Source organism: Panthera onca, chromosome C2 (assembly GCF_046562875.1).
Source record: "Panthera onca isolate mPanOnc1 chromosome C2, mPanOnc1 haplotype 2, whole genome shotgun sequence".
In the NCBI taxonomy this organism is placed as follows: Eukaryota; Metazoa; Chordata; class Mammalia; order Carnivora; family Felidae; genus Panthera; species Panthera onca.
Window position 1 is genome coordinate 55,564,424 of NC_138347.1, and position 18,364 is coordinate 55,582,787.

The 18,364-nt window shown below is 35.0% G+C and overlaps 1 protein-coding gene and 1 pseudogene across 1 annotated transcript in view; both read left to right on the forward strand.

Moving 5' to 3' along the window:
* DZIP3 (DAZ interacting zinc finger protein 3) overlaps positions 1 to 18,364 on the forward strand; it is a 131,718-nt gene that overhangs the window by 105,014 nt on the left and 8,340 nt on the right. The window lies entirely within an intron of this gene.
* On the forward strand, positions 9,519 to 10,333 carry LOC132684316 (proteasome subunit beta type-3 pseudogene; annotated as a pseudogene).

Here is an 18,364-nt window from a genome sequence, read left to right on the forward strand (position 1 = left end):
ATTAGAAAGGATCCGAGAACACCACCAGGAACTCCAACTCTACAAGCAACATAATGGCAATAAATTGTTATCTTTCAGTACTCACTCTAAATGTCAATGGACTCAATGCTCCAATCAAAAGACATAGGGTAATAGAATGGATAAGAAAACAAGATCCATCTTTATGCTATTTACAAGAGACCCACTTTAGACCTAAAGACACCTTCAGATTGAAAGTAAGGGGATGGAGAACCATCTATCATCTTTCAACAAAAGAAAGCCAGAGTAGCCATACTTCTATCAGACAATCGAGACTTTACAATAAAGTCTGTATCAAGAGATGAAGAAGGGCATTATATCATAATTAAGGGTCTATCCTCCAAGAAGACCTAACAATTGTAAACATTTATGCACCAAATGTGGAGGCACCCAAATATATAAATCCATTAATCACAAACATAAACTCACTGATAGTAATACCATAATAGTAGGAGACTTCAACACCCCACTCACAGCAATCAACAGATAATCTAATCAAATAATCAACAAGGAAACCATGGCTTTGACTGACACACTGGACCAGATGGACTTAATGGATATATTCAGAACATTTCATCCTAAAGCACCTCTCCAGTGCACATGGAACATTCTCCAGAATAGACCACATACTGGGACACAAATCAGTCCTCAGCAAGTACAAAAAGATCAAGATTATACCGTGCATATTTTCAGACCACAACACTATGAAACTCGAAATCTACCACAAGAAAAAATTTGGAAAGGTAACAAATACTTGGAGACTAAGAACATCCTACTAAAGAGTGAATGGGCCAACTAAGAAGTTAAAGAGGAGATTAAAAAGTATATGGAAGCCAATGAAAATGATAACACCACAACCCAAAACGTATGGGACACAGCAAAGGTGGTCATAGGAGGAATGTATATGGCAATGCAGGCCTTCCTAAAGAAGGAAGAAAGATCTCAGATACACAACCTAACCTTAAGCCTTAAAGAGCTGGAAAAAGAACAGCAAATAAAACCCAAAACCAGCAGAAGACAGGAAATAATAAAGATTAGAGCAGAAATTAATGCGAATAAACCCGAATTAAAAAAAAACAAAAAACAAAAGCAAAACAAAAACAGTAGAACAGATCAGTGAAACCAGAAGCTAGCTCTTTGAAAGAATTAACAAAATTGATAAACCCCTAGCCAGTTTGATCGAAAAGAAAAAGGAAAGGACCCAAATAAATAAAATCAAGAACAAAAGAGGAGAGATCACAACCAACACAGCAGTAATAAAAACAATAAGAGAATATTATGAGGAATTATATGCCAATAAAATGGGCAATCTGGAAGAAATGGACAAATTCCTAGAAACATATACACTACTGAAACAAGAATAAATAGAAAATTTGAACAGACCCATAACCAGCAAAGAAATCGAATGAGTAATAAAAATTTCCCAAAAAACAAGAGTCTAGGGCCAGATGGCTTCCTGGGGCAATTCTACCATTTAAGGAAGAGTTAACACCTATTCTCTTGAAGCTGTTCCAAAAAAATAGAAATGGAAGGAAAACTTCCAAACTCTTTCTATGAGGCCAGCATTACCTTGATTCTAAAACCAGACAGAGACCCCACTAAAAAGGAGAACTATAGACCAATTTCCCTGATAAACATGGATGCAAAAATCCTCAACAAGATATTAGCCAACCGGATCAAACAATATATTAAAAAAAATTATTCACCATGACCAAGTGGGATTTATACCTGGGATGCAGGGCTGATTCAATATCTACAAAACAATTAATGTGATTCATCACATCAATAAAAGAAATTTGACAAAATACAGCATCCTTTCTTGATAAAAGCCCTCAAGAAAGTAGGGATAGAAGGATCATACCTCGAGATCATAAAAGCCATATATTAATGACCCAACGCTAATATCATCCTCAATGGGGAAAAACAGATTTTCTCATAAGGTCAGGAACAAGACAGGGATGTCCACTCTCACCACTGTTATTCAACATAATATTGGAAGTCTTAGCCTCAGCAATCAGACAACACAAAGAAATAAAAGGCATCCAGATCAGCCAGGAGGAGGTCAAACTTTCACTCTTTGCAGATGACATGATACTCTATGTGGAAAACCCAAAAGATTTCATCAAAAAACTGCTAGATCTGATTCATGAATTCAGCAAAGTTGCAGGATATAAAATCAATGCACAGAAATCAGTTTCATTCCTATTCACCAACAATGAAGCAACAGAAAGAGATCAAGGATTGATCCCATTTATAATTCACCAAAAACCATAAAATACCTAGGAATAAATCTAACCAAAGAGGTGAAAAATCTATACACTGAAAACTATTAAAAGCTTATGAAAGAAATTGAAGAAGACACCAAAAAATGGAAAAAGATTCCATGCTCCTGGATAGGAAGAACAAATATTGTTAAAATGTCAATACTACCCAAAGCAATCTACATATTCAGTACAATCCCTATCCAAATAACATGAGCATTCTTCACAGTGCTAGAACAAAGAATACCTAAAATTTGTATGGAACCAGAAAAGACCCTGAATAGCCAAAGCAATATTGAAAAAGAAAACCAAAGCAGGAGGCATCACAATCCTGGACTTCAACCTATGCTACAAAGTTGTAATCATCAAGACAGCATGATACTGGCACAAGAACAGACACTCAGATCATTGGGACAGAATGGAGAATCCAGAAATGGACCCACAAATGTATGGCCAGTCTTTGACAAAGCAGGAAAGAATATCCAATGGAATAAAGACAGTCTCCTCAGCAAGTGGTGCTGGGAAAACTGGACAGCAACATGCAGAAAAATGAACCTGGACCACTTTCTTACACCAGGCACAAAAATAAACTCAAAATGGATGAAAGACCTAAATGTAAGACAGAATGCCAACAAAATCCTTGAGGAGAAAGCAGGCAAAAATCTCTTTGACCTTGGCCGCAGCAACTTCTTACACAACACATCTCCAGAAGCAAGGGAAACAAAAGCAAAAATGAACTACTGGGACCTCATCAAAAAAAAATCTTCCGCACAGCAAAGGAAACAATCAGCAAAACTAAAAGGCAACCGACAGAATGGGAGAAGATATTTGCAAACGACCTAACAAGTAAAGGGTTAGTATCCAAAATCTATAAAGAATTATCAAACTCAACACCCCAAAAACAAATAATCCAGTAAAGAAATGGGCAAAAGACATGAATAGACATTTCACCAAAGAAGACACCCAGATGGCCAACCAACACATGAAAAAATGCTCAACATCACTCATCATCAGGGAAATAGAACTCAAAACCAGAATTAGATACCACCTCACACCTGTCAGAATGGCTAACATTAACAAATCAGGCAACAACAGATGTTGGCAAGGATGTGGAGAAAGAGGATCTCTTTTGCCCTACTGGTGTGAATGCAAACTAGTGCAGCCACTCTGGAAAACTGTATGGGGGTTTCTCAATAAAATTAAAAATGGAATTACCCTATGACCCAGCAATTGCACTACTAGGTATTTGTCCAAGGGATACAGGTGTGCTGTTTTGAAGGGACACATGCACCCCAATGTTTATAGCAGCACTATCAACAGTAACCAAAGTATGGAAACAGCCCGAATGTTCATCGATGGATGAATGGATAAAGAAGATATGGCATATATATACAATGGAGTATTACTCGGCAATCAAAAAGAATGAAATCTTGCCATTTTCAGCTACATGGATGGAACTAGAGGGTATTATGCTAAGCGAAATTAATCAGAGAAAAACAAATATCATGTGACTTCACTCATATGAGGACTTTAAGACACAGAACAGATGAACATAAGGGAAACAAAAAAATATAAAAACAGGGAGGGGGACAAAACATAGGAGACTTTAAATATGAAGAACAAACAGAGGGTTACTAGAGGGCTTGTGGAGGGGGGATGGGTTAAATGGGTAAAGGACATTAAGGAATCTACTCCTAAAATCATTGTTGTACTATATGCTAATTTAGATCTAAATTTAAAAAAAATAAATTAAAAAAAAAAATAAAAAGAATACTTTACCCAGCAAGGTTATCATTCAGAATAGGAGAGATAAAGACTTTCCCAAACAAAAGAGTTCATCATCACTAAACTAGCCTTACAAGAAATGTGAAAGACAATTCTTTCAGTAGAAAATAAAGGCCATAATCAGGACTAAAACAAAAATTATGAAAGGAAAATTCATGACTAAAAGCAAACATGTAGTAAAGGAAGTAGTTTAATCACTTATAAAGGTAGTATGGATTTAAAACCCAAAAGCAGTAAAATTTATATCCTCAAAAAAAAAAAAAACCAGTTGAGGGATATGATACACAAAAAGTTATAAACTATTACAACAAATAACATGAAACATGGAGGGGGGACTAAAAATTTATGCCTTTAGAGTGTGTTCAAACTTAAGCAACCACCAACTTAACATAGACTGCTGTACACATAAGATGTTATATACAAATCTAATGGTAACCCCAAATCAAAAACCTATAATAGATACACAAAAATAAAGAGAAATGAATCCAAGCATAACACTAAAGAAATCCATCAAGACACAAGAGAAGAGAGCAATAGAAGAAGGAGGGAACAGAGGAGAACTACACAAACAACAAGGAAACAATTAACAAAATGGCAATATGTACATACTTATTAATAATTACTTTAAATGGACTAAATGCTCCAATCAAAAGACCTAGGGGGGCTGACTAGATTTAAAAAATTAGATGTGTTTTTATGCTGCCTAGAAGAGACTCACTTAAGACCTAAAGACATGTAGGCTGGAAATGAAGGGCTGAAAAAACATACCATACAAATAGAAGGAAAAATAAGGAAGAAAGGGGAGCAATACTTAGACATAACATACTTTAAAACAAAGACTAGTAAGAGACAAAGAACACTATATAATAAGGGATCAATACAATAAGAGGATATAACAGTTATAAATATCTATGTATCTAACATAGGAGCACCTAAATACATAAACCAAATATTAACAGACATAAAGGGAGAAATTGACAATAATACAATAGTAGTAGGGGACTTTAACAACCCATTTACATTAATAGATCATTCAGACAGAAAATTAACAAGGAAAGTGTCTTTGAATGGCATATTAGACCAGATGGACCTAACAAATATATACAGAATAGCCCATCCAAAAATAGCAGAATACACATTCTTTCCACGTGTATATGGAACGTTATCCAGGATAGATCACTTTAGACCACAAAAAAGTCAATAAATTTAAGAAGATTGCAATCATATTAAGCAACTTTTCCAACCACAATGGTATGAAACAAATCAATTACAAGAAGAATATCTGGAAAACATAAAAGGACATGGAGGCTAAACAAGCTACTAAACAATGAATGGGTTAACCACGAATAAAAAAGGAAATTTAGAAAAAAATACATGGAGACCAGTGCAAATGAAAACACAATGGTCTTGGGCACCTGGTTGGCTCAGTTGGTTAAGCTACTGACTTTGGCTCAGGTCTTGATCTCTTGGTTCATGAATTCGAGTCCCTCATCGGGCTCTGTGCTGACAGCTCAGAGCCTGAAGCTTGTTTAAGATTCTGTCTCTCCCCCTCTCTCTACCCCTCCTATGCTCTTGCTCTGTCTCTCAATAATAAATAAACATTTAAAAAATTTAAAAAAAGAAATAAAACAAAATGGTCTGAAATCTTGGAGATGCAGCAAAAGCAATTCTAAGAGGAAAGCTTATCGTGATATGGGCCTACCTTAAAAAAATAAAATAAAAAACAAAAAACCTCAAACACCTAATCTTACACCTGAAGCATTAGGAAGAGAACAATGAACAAAGACCAAAGCTATTACAAGGAAGGAAAATTAAGATTAGAGTTGAAATAAATGAAATAGAGACTAAAAACAATATATAGATAAGACAATGAAACCAGGAGCTGGTTCTTTGAGGAGATAAACTAAATGATAAACCTTCATCAAACTCATCAAGGGAAAAAGAGGACTTGAGGCATGTGGGCGGCTCAGTTGGTTAAGTGTCTGACTTCAGCTCAGGTCATATCTCATGGTTTGTGAGTTCAAGGCCCATGTTGGGCTCTGTGCTGACAGCTCAGATCCTGGAACCAGCTTCAGATTCTGTGTCTTCCTCTCTCTCTGCCCCTCCTCTGCTCACATGTGCTCACTCTCTCTCAAAAATAAACATTTGGGGTGCCTGGGTGGCTCAGTTGGTTAAGCGTCTGACTTTGCCTCAGGTGATCATCTCACAGTTCATGAGTTAGAGCCCTGCACTGAGCTTCTTGCCAGCAGTGCTGAAACCTGCTTGGGATTCTCACTCTCTCCTCTCCCTCTGCTCCTCCCCTGTTCACACTTTTTCTGTCTCTCAAAATAAACTTTAAAAGATCTTTTAAAAAATTAAAAGTAAATAAATAAACATTAAAAAAAATTAAAAAGGAGGACTCAGAATCAGAAACAAAGAAGAGAAAATAACCAACACCACAGAAATACAAGGAATTAATTATAAGAGAATATCATAAAATTTATATGTCAACAAATTGGACAACCTACAAAAAAAAAGGGGGGGGGGGGTAAATTCTTAGAAGTATAGAATCTTCCAAAACTAAATCAGGAAGAAACAAAAAATTTGAACAGACTAATTACCTATGATAAAACTGAACAGTGCTCAAAAAACTCCCAACAAAGTCCTGGACCAGATCACTTCATAGGTGAATTCTACCAAACATTTAAAGAAGAGTTAATACCTATTCTTCTCAAGCTATTCCTAAAAGAAGAAGGAAAATTTCCAAATTTATTCTTATAAAATCAACATCATCCTAATACCAAAACCTGACAAAGGCAACTATTAAAAAACAAACAAACAAACCCTACAGGCTGGGGCGCCTAAGTGGCTCAGTCAGTTAAGTGTCCAACTCTTGATTTTGGCTCAGGTCATGATCTCATGGTTCATGAGATCGAGCCCCACATTGGGCTCTGTGCTAACAGGGATTCTCTCTCTCCCTCTTTCTCTTTCCCTCCCCTACTCATGTTTGCACGCTCTCTCTCTCTCAAAATAAATAAATGAACTTAAAAAAAACTTACAGGCCAATATCAATATCTCTGATGAACATAGATGCAAAAATCCTCAACAAAATATATCAACTAAATTCAGCAATACATTTTTTAAATCATTCACCACAATCAAGTAGGATTTATTCTAGGGATTCAAGGGTAGTTCAGTATTCACAAATCAATTGATGTGATGTATCACATTAAGAAAAGATAAAAACTGTATGATCATTTCCATAGATGCAGAAAAAACATTTGAAAAATACATTCATTTATGATGAAGTTTCTGAACAAAGTGGATTTAAAGGGAACATAGCTCCACATAATAAAGGTCATATATGAAAAACAGCTAACATCATACCCAATGGAGAAAAACTAAAAACTTTTCCTCCAAGATCAGGAACAAGAAAAGGATGTCTATTCACTCCCACCACTTTATTCTACATAGCACTAGAAGTCCTAGCTGTGGAAATCAGACAAGAAAAATAAAAGGCATCCAAATTAAAAAGTGAAACTGTCACTATTTGTAACTGACTTGATAATCTCTCTATAAAACCCTAAAGACTCCACCTAAAAGCTATTAGAAATAAAGTAGTCAGTAAATTTGCAGAATACAAAATAAACATACAGAATCTGTTACATTTCTATACACTAATAACAAAGTAGCAGAAAAAGAAATTTTTAAAAAAGCAATCCCATTTGCAATTGCACCACAAAATATAAAATACCGAGGAATAAACTTAATCAAGGAGGTGAAAACCCATACTCTGAAAACCATAAAATACTCATGAAAAATTGAAGATGATATAAACAAATGGAAATATATTCCATGCCAATGGATTTAAGAAGAATTAATATTGTTAACGTGTCCACAATGTCCAAAGCTATCTGCAAATTCAGTGCAATCTTGATTAAAACACCAACAACACTTTTCACAGAACTAAAATTATACTGAAATTTGTATGAAGCCAAAAAAAGCTACTCAAATAGCTAAAACAATGTCATTAAAGAACAAAGCTAGAGGTACCACAATCCCAGGTTTCAAGATATAAACTACAAAGCTATAAAAAAGCAGTATGGTACAAAAATAGACACAAAGATCAACAGAATAGAGATCCCAGATATAAACCCATGTTTATATGGTCAATCTACAATAAAGTAGGCAAGAATATACAGTGGGAGAAAGTCCCTTCAATAAACGGTACTGGGAAAACTGGACCATATGCTTTAATACCCTACACAAAAATAAATTCAAAATGGTTTAAAGACCTAAATGTGAGATCTGAAACCATAAAACTTCTAGATACAAATATATGCAATAATCTCTCATTGCCTTAGCAACGTTTTTCTAGATATGTCTCCAGGTAAAGGAAACAAAAGCAACAACAAACTATTGTGACTACCACAAAATAAAACTCTTTTGCATAGCTAAGGAAACCGTCAACAGAATGAAAAGACAACCTACTGAATGAGAGAAGATCTTCACAAATGATTTATCTGATAAGGGGTTAATAACCAAAATGTATAAAGAACACAAAATTTGATATCAAAAAAGTAATTTTATCAAAAAATGGGCAGAAGATCTTAATAGATATTTTTCCACAGAAATACAGATGGCCAACAGACCCACAAGAAGAAAGATGCTCAACATTGCTGATTATCAGCAAAATGCAAATCAAAACCACAATGAGATATCACCTTATACTGTCAGAATGGCTATTGTCAAAAAGACAAGAAATAATACATGTTAGTGAGGAGGTGGAGAAAAAGAAAATCTTGTGCACACTTGGTGGGAATGCAAATTGGTACAGCCACTGTGGAAAACAGTATGGAGATTTATCAAAATATTAAAAACAGAAATGTTACATGATTCAGTAATTTCTCTACTGGGTATTTACCCAAAGAATACAAAAACACTAATTTGAAAAGATATGTGCATCCCTGTGTTTATGGCAGCATTATTTATAATAACAAGTTATGGAAGCAACCTATGTCTATAAATAGATGAATGAATAAAGATTCAGTGTGGGGTGTGTGTGTGTGTGTGTGTGTGTGTGTGTGTACGCGCGTGCATGTGCATGCGCGAGCTGGAATATTGCTCAGCCATAAAAAAGGTGAAACCTTGTCATTTGTGACAACATAGATAGACCTAGAGGGTATTACACTATGTGCAACAAGTCATATAGAAAAAGACAAATGCTATATGATTTCACTTACATGTGGGACCTAAAAAACAAAACAAATGAATGAACAAACAAACAAAAAGACTCTTAAAAACAGGGAACAAACTGGTGGCTGCCAGAGAAGAAGGGGTGGGTGATATAAAGGAGATTAAGAGGTACAAATTTCCAGTTATAAAATAAGTAAGTCATGGAGATGAAAAGTAGAGCATAGGGAATATAGCCAATAATATTGTAATAACATTGTATGGTGACAGATAGTGATGACAATGATCATGGTAAGTTGTGAGTAATGTATAGAATTCTTGAACCAGTGTTATACACCTGAAACTAATACAAAATTGTATGCTAATTACACCTCAATAAAAAATAAAACAAAGGGAGAAGATAATACAATTAGTCCTACTTCCAGGCCCAGGTGATAACCACAGACTTCCAGAAGATTTTTCCACGGCTGACTGGCTGTACATCAGATTGGCTGGACTCACCACCAATGTCCAGACTACTGCTCTGCACCTCAAGTTCTGGATGAACGTGTATGAGCTATAGTATGGCTGGCAGATAAAGCCTTAAACCTTCATGAGCATAGTGGCCAACCTCCTTTCTGAGAAATAGTTTGGCCAGTACTACACTGACCTAGTAATTGCCCAATTAGTTCCCAAAATCTTTAAGCCCTTCATTGCCCTTTAGACCTCATCAGCTACCCCACGGTGACTGACGACTTTCTGGTCATCAGCATATGCGATAAACAAATGTATGGGATATATGAGTCCCTGTGGGAGCCAAACATGAATCTAGAGCACCTGTTTGAATTCATATAACAAGCCATGCTTAAAGCTATGGACCAGGATGCAGTGTCAGACATAGGAGTCATTGTTCACGTCATTGAAAAGGACAAAATCACCACCACAACACTGAAAGGGACTTACCCTCAGTACCCAGAGCCCACTTTAAAAAATTAGGTTTTCATTCACACACACAAAAACACTTCTTACATCACACAAAAAATATACTCAAAATGATTAAACACTTGAAGACCTGAAACCATAAAACTCTAAGAAAACAAAGGCAGTAATGTCCTTGACATCAGTTTTGTCAATGAGTTTTTTGATCTGACACCAAAAGTAAAAACAAGTGGGACTACATCAAACTAAAAAGCTACTGTACAGCAAAGGAAGCAAAGTATATTTAAAAAAAAAAAAAAGGTACTGCACAACAAAATGAAAAGGCAACAAACCGAAGGGGAGAAGATCACTTGCAAATCATGTATCTGATAAAGAACTATTCAAAACAAAGAAATTCTACAACTCAACAACTATAAACAAACTAAACAATATATCTGAATAGACATTTTTCCAAACAAGACATACAGATAGCCAACAGGTACATAAAGTTATGCTCAACATCGCTAATTATCAGGGAAATGCAAATCAAAACCACAGTGAGGTAGTTCATACATATAGGAATGGCTGGTATCAAAAAGACAAGAAATAACAAGTGCAGGCATTCATATAGAGAAAAGAGAACACTTGTGCACTGTTGGTAGGAATGTAAATTGATGCAACCACTATGGAAAACAGTGTGGAATTTCTTCAAAAAATTCAAAGTAGAACTACCATATGATCCAGCAATTCCACTCCTGGGTTTTGTCTTAAAAAAAATGAAAACACTGATTTGAAAAAATATATGCATCTCATGTTTATTGAATCATTATTTACAATAGCCAAGACATGGAAAAAACCTAAGTGTCCACCAATGAATGAATGAATAAGAAGGGATTCATGCACACGTGCGCACATGTGCACATGCGTGCGCACACACACACACAGTGAAATATTATTCAGCTATAAAAAAGAATGAAATCTTGGCACTTGTGACTCAATGAATGGACGTTGAAGGCATAATGCTTCATGCAATTAGAGAAAGGCAAATACCATATGATCTCTTTCATGTGGAATCTTAACAAAAGTAAGCTCAAATGCTTTTTCTGCATCTATTGACAGGGTCATATGGTTCTTATCTTTTCTCTTATTAATGTGATGTATCACATTGATTGATTTGCAAATATTGAACCAGCCCTGAAGCTCAGGAATGATTCCCACTTGATCATGGTGAATAATTCTTTTTATATGCTGTTGAATTTGATTTACTAGTATCTTGTTGAGAATTTTTGCATCCGTATTCATCAGGGATATTGGCCTGTAGTTCTCTTTTTCTTCTGGGTCTCTGGTTTGGGAATTAAAATAATGCTGGCCTCATAGAATGAGTCTGGAAGTTTTCCTTCCCTTTCTTTTTTTGGAACAGCTTGAGAAGGATAGGTATTATCTCTGCTTTAAATGTCTGGTAGAATTCCCCAGGGAAGCCATCTGGTCCTGGACTCTTTTCTTGGGAGATTTTTGATAACTGATTCAATTTCTTCACTAGTTATGGGTCTGTTCAAATTTTCTATTTCTTCCCATTTGAGTTTTGGAAGTGTGTGGGTGTTTAGGAATTTGTCCATTTCTTCCAGGTTGTCCAGTTTGTTGGCATATAATTTTTCATAGTATTCCCTGATAATTGCTTGTATTTCTGAGGGACTGGTTGTAATAATTACATTTTCATTTGTGATTTTATCTATTTGGCTCCTCTCTTTTCTTCTTGAGAAGCCTGGCTAGAGGTTTATCAATTTTGTTTATTTTTTCAAAAAAACCAACTCATTGATCTGCTCTACTGTTTTTTTGTTTGTTTGTTTTTTAGATTCTATATTGTTTATTTCTGCTCTGATCTTTATTATTTCTCTTCTTCTGCTAGGTTTGTGGTGTCTTTGCTGTTATGCTTCTAGTTACTTTAGGTGTGCTGTTAGATTTTGTATTTGGAATTTTACTTGTTTATTGAGATAGGCTTGAACTGCAATGTATTTTCCTCTCAGGACTGCCTTTGCTGCATAATAAAGCATCCTTTCTTAATAAAAACCCTTGAGAAAGTTGGGATAGAAGGAACATTCATAAACATCATAAAAGCCATCTGTGAAAAGCCCACAGCTAATATCATCCTAAATGGGGAAAAACAGAGCTTTCTCCCTGAGATCAGGAACACGACAGGGATGTTCACTCTCACTGCTGTTGTTTAACATAGTGTTGGAAGTTCTAGCATCGGCAATCAGACAACAAAAGGAAATCAAAGGCATCAAAATTGGCAAAGATGAAGTCAAGCTTTCACTTTTTGCAGATGACATGATACTCTGCATGGAAAACCTGATAGACTCCACCAAAAGTCTGCTAGAACTGATACATGAATTCAGCAAAGTCGCAGGATACAAAATCAATGTACAGAAATCAGTTGCATTTTTATACACCAATAATGAAACAACAGAAAGAGAAATAAAGAAACTGATCCCATTCACAACTGCACCAAGAATCATAAACTACCTAGGAATAAACCTAACCAAAGACGTAAAAGATCTGTATGCTGAAAACTATAGAAAGGTTATGAAGGAAATTGAAGAAGATACAAAGAAATGAAAAAATATTCCATGCTCATGGATTGGAATAAATATTGTTAAAATGTCAATACTACCCAAAGCAATCTACACATTCAATGCAATCCCAATCAAAATTGCACAAGCATTCTTCTTGAAGCTAGAAAAAACAATCCTAAAATTTGTATGGAACCACAAAAGACCCCAAATAGCCAAAGTAATATTGAAGAAGAAAACCAAAGTGGGAGGCATCACAATCCCAGACTTTAGCCTCTACTACAAAGCTGTAATCATCAAGACAATATGGTATTGGCTCAAAAACAGACACATAGACCAATGGAATAGAATAGAGACTCCAGAATTGGACCCACAAATGTATGGCCAACTAATCTTTGACAGAGCAGGAAATAATATCCAATGGGAAAAAAAGTCTTTAACAAATGGTGCTGGGAGAACTGGACAGCAACATGCAGAAAAATGAAACTAGACCACCTTCTTACACAATTCACAAGAATAAACTCAAAATGGACAAAGGACCTGAATGTGAGACACGAAACCATCAAAACCCTAGAGGAGAAAGCAGGGAAAAACCTCTTTGACTTCAGCTGCAGCAATTTCTTACAGGACACATCTCCAAAGGCAAGGGAATTAAAAGCAAAAATGAACTATTGGGACCTCATCAAGATAAAAAGCTTCTGCACTGCAAAGGAAACAATCAATGAAACCAAAAGGCAACCGATGGAATGGGAAAATATCTGCAAATGACATATCGGATAAAGGGCTAGTATCCAAAATCTATAAAGAACTCACCAAACTCCACACCCAAAAAACAAATAATCCAGTGAAGAAATGGGCAGAAGACATGAATAGACACTTTTCTAAAGAAGACATCCAGATGGCCAACAGGCACATGAAAAGATGCTCACATCACTACTCATCAGGGAAATACAAGTCAAAACCACACTAAGATGTGGTTATACAAATTAAAACCTCACGCTGGTCAGAGTGGCTAAAATGAACAAATCAGGAGACTATAGATGCTGGAGAGGATGTGGAGAAATGGGAACCCTCTTGCACTGTTGGTGGGAATGCAAACTGGTACAGCCACTCTGGAAAACAGTGTGGAGGTTCCTCAAAAAATTAAAAATGGATCTACCCTATGACCCAGCAATATCACCGCTAGGAATTTACCCAAGGGATATACGAATGCTGATGCATAGGGGCACTTGTACCCCAATGTTTATAGCAGCACTTTCAATAATAGCCAAATTATGGAAAGAGCCTAAATGTCCATTAACTGATGAATGGATAAAGAAGATGTGGTTTATATATACAATGGAATATTACGTGGCAATGAGAAAGCATGAAATCTGGCCATGTGTAACAACATGGATGGAACTGGAGGGTATTGTGCTAAGTGAAATAAGTCCGGCAAAGAAAGACAGATACCATATGTTTTCACTCATATGTGGTTCCTGAGAAACTTAACAGAAGACCATGGGGGAGAGGAAGGGAAAAAAAGTTAGAGAGGGAAGGAGGCAAACCATAAGAAACTCTTAAATACTGAGAACAAACTGAGGGTTGATGGGGGTGGGGCGAGAGGGGAAAGTGGGTGATGGACATTGAGGAGGGCACCTGTTGGGATGAGCACTGGGTGTTGTATGGAAGCCAATTTGGCAATAAATTATAAAAAAAAATTAAATTAAAAAAAACATAAAGAAGTAAGCTCATAGATACAGAGAACATACTGGTAGTTGCATGTGTATGTGGTGGGGGAGGGGTATCAAAATGGGTGAAGGCCATCAAAAGGTACAAATTTCATTACAAAATAAGTCATAGGGGTGAAATGTACAGCATGGTTACTATAGTTAATAAACTGCATTCCCATTTGTAAATTGCTAAGAGAATAGAATTTGAAAGTTCTCATCACAAGAAAAAAGGTAACTATGAATGGTGACAGATGTTAACTAGACTTACTGTGGTTTCATATTATATACAGATAGCAAATCATTACATTATATGCCTGAAACTAATGTTACATGTCAATTATATTTCAATAGAAAATTTAAAAAATTCTCTTAAAAAAAGATGGAGAAGAAAATATGACCATTAGTTTTACATCCAGTTTCACATAGCAATAGATTGTTAAGAAGTAATTTTATTACATAAAATATTAAACCCCATTACATTTCATTGATCCATTTGAACTACATGAACTTTAATAATTTTTAATACTGCCTAGCAAGGTTGAAAACTGACAACGATCTAGGAAACTGAAAGTTTTGAAGGTTTGTAGGAAAGATGCCATTTCCACTGAGGAGACAAGAACACTGAGGAAGTGGTTTACCCAAGTTTGCACAACTATTAAGCAGTAGGGCCATGATTCTAATCCAGATTCCTGACATCAGAATAAGTGTTCCCTCTTTATAACATCAAACTACCTTTTTAAACAACAAATGGCCAGGAAAAATCACATATTAGGCCACAAAAACAAGTCTCAATAAATTTAAGATTAAAATCTTAACACCTTTTCTGACTACAACTAATATAAAACTAGAAATCAACTCTAAGAAAAAAACTGAAAAAACAAAAAAATCCCACAGAGACTAAACAAAATGCTACTGAACAATCATTGGGTCAGCGAAGAAATCAAAAAGGAAATAACATACCATGAGACAAATGAAAATGAAAACAATACTCCAAAACCTATGGGATACAGCAAATGCAATTCTAAGAAGATTAGTGATACAGATCCACCTTAAATAACAACAACAACAAAAATCTCAAATAAACAATCTAATCTTACATCTAAAGGAAGTAGAAAAAGAACAAAGACCAAAGTTAGTAGAAGGAAGGAAATAATAAAGATAAAAGCAGAAATAAATAACAGAGATTTAAAAAATAGAAAAGATTAATGAAACTAAGAACTGATTCTTTGAAAAGATAAACAAATTGATAAACATTTAGCCAGAGTCAAAACAAAAGGGGGGGGGTGGCAAATAAAGTTAGAAATGAAAGAGAAGTTACAACTAATATAACAGAAATACAAAAGATTATTAAAAAACTACTAGAAACGATTATATGCTAACAAGTTGGACAACCGAGAAGAAATGGATAGAGTCCTAAAAGCGTAAAATCTTCTAAGACTAAATCAGGAAGAACTAGAAATTTTGAACAGACCAATTACTAGTAATGAAATTGAATCAGTAATCAAAAAACTCAGAATCAAAAGTCCAGGACCAGACAGCTACACAGGTAAATACTACTGAACATTTAAAGAAGAATTAATGCCTATCTTTAAACTATTCCAAAAAATTTGAAGAGGAAAGAATGTTTCCAAGCCTATTCTGTGAAGCCAGCTGTACCCTGATACCTAAACCAAAGACCATACAAAAAAACAATTATGGGCCAATATCCCTGATTAACATGGATGCAAAAATTGGCCACAAAATATTAGCAAATGGAACCCAACAATACAGTAAAAGGATTATACTCCATGATCAAGTGGGATTTATTCCAGGGATACAAGCCTGGTTCAATATCTGCAAATCAATGAACGTGCTACACACACCTTTTTAACAAAATAAAGAATAACAATCATATGATCATCTAGATAAAAGCAGAAAAAGCATTTGACAAAGTACAACATCCATTCATGATAAAATTCTCAACAAAATGGAGATGGGGGAGTATACCTCAACATAATAAAGGCTATGTATGACAAACCCACAGCTAACATCATATTCAGTGGTGAAGAGTTGAAAGCTTTTCCCCTAAGATCAAAAACAAGACAAGGATGTCCACTCTCACCTATTTTATTCAACATAGTATTGGAAGTCCTAGTCATAGCAATTAGCCAACAATAATAGATAAATAAATAAATAAATAAATAGCATCCAAATTGGAAAGGAAAAAGTGAAACTGTCACTATCAGCAGATAACAGGTTACTATACATAAAAAAAAACTCCTAAGGATTACACACCCACACCCACACACAATTAGAACTATTAAATGAATACAGTACAGCTACAGGATACAAAAGCAATATACAGAAATCTGTTACATTTCTACACACTAACAATAAACTACCAGAAAAAGAAAGAAAACAGTCCATTAACAATCGCATCAAAAGGAATAAAACACCTAGGAATAAATTTAAATTAAGAAGGTGAAAAACCTAGACTCTGAAACTGTAAGTCATTGATGAAATAAATTGAAGATGACACAAATGAATGGTAAGATATACTGTGCTCATGGATTAAAATAATGTGGTTAAAATGTCCATATTACCTAAATCAATCTACAGATTCAATGCAATCTCTGTCAAAATACCAATAGCATTTTTCACAGAACTAGGGCAAATAATCCTAAAATTTGTATAGAACCATAAAAGACCTTGAGTAGCCAAAGAAATGTTGGGAAAGAAGAACAAAGCTGAAAGCGTCTTGTTCTTGGATTTGAAAACAATTTGGTACCGGCCCAAAAGCCAATACATAGATTAATGGAACAGAATACAAAGCCCAGAAATGAATTCGTGCTTATATGGTCAATTATAACAATGGAGTCAAGGACATACAATGAGGGAAAAGACAGTCTGTTCAATAAATGATGCTGGGAAAACTGAACCACTTTCATACATCATATATATAAAAATAAACTCAAAATAGATTAAAGACTAAAATATAAGATCTGAAATCACAAAACTCCTAGAACATAAACACTAAGTTTGACATTGGTCTTAATATTTTTGGATCTGTCTCTTCAGGCAACGACAACAAAAGAAAAAATAAACTAATAGAACTACATCAAACTAAAAAGCTTTTCCACAGTGAAGGAAACCATCATCAACAAAATGAAAAGGCAGCCTTCTCCCAAATGAATGACAGAAGATATTTGGAAATGCTATATCTGATAAGGGGTTAACATTCAAAAAATGTAAAGAACTCCTAAAACTCAATATAAAAAATCCAATTAAAAATGGGCAAAGGAGCTGGATAGACATTTTCCCAAAGATGTGTAGATGGCCAACTGGCACATGAAAAATCTTTAACATCACTAACCATCAGGGAAATGCAAATCAAATGTCACCATGAGATATCACCTCATACCTGTCAAAATTGTTATTTCTTGTCCTTTTGATAATGACCAGTGTTGGTGAGGACGTGGTGAATGGATAACTAGACATATTGTGGTGACCATTTCTTAATGTATATAAATATTGAATCATTATGCTGTATACCTGAAACTAATACAATATTGTATATCAATCAGTACACACACACACGACTTGAAAATCACCAGGTTGTTTCTTTGGATAAATGCAGAAGTAAAACAACTTTAGAATAATATTATCACAGGGAGTTATTCTAACTCAGAATAAAGTCAAAATTATAGTATTTTTACTTCAAAGTTGATGGTATTTGATCAGCACTTTTAAAAGGCAATGTACAAATGCTTCACCTTTTAATTTCAAAAAAATCATATTCCATTTTATAACATGTATCTATGGGTTGTATCATTTTCTTAAACCATGAAATTTTACAACCACTATTAGGATTCCAATATTGCAATAACACACTTCTGCATTGTGAATAATCTCTCTGTCAATGTGCTATCTCAGCTTAGATAAAATGGCAAGGGTGTAAAAAACTAGCATC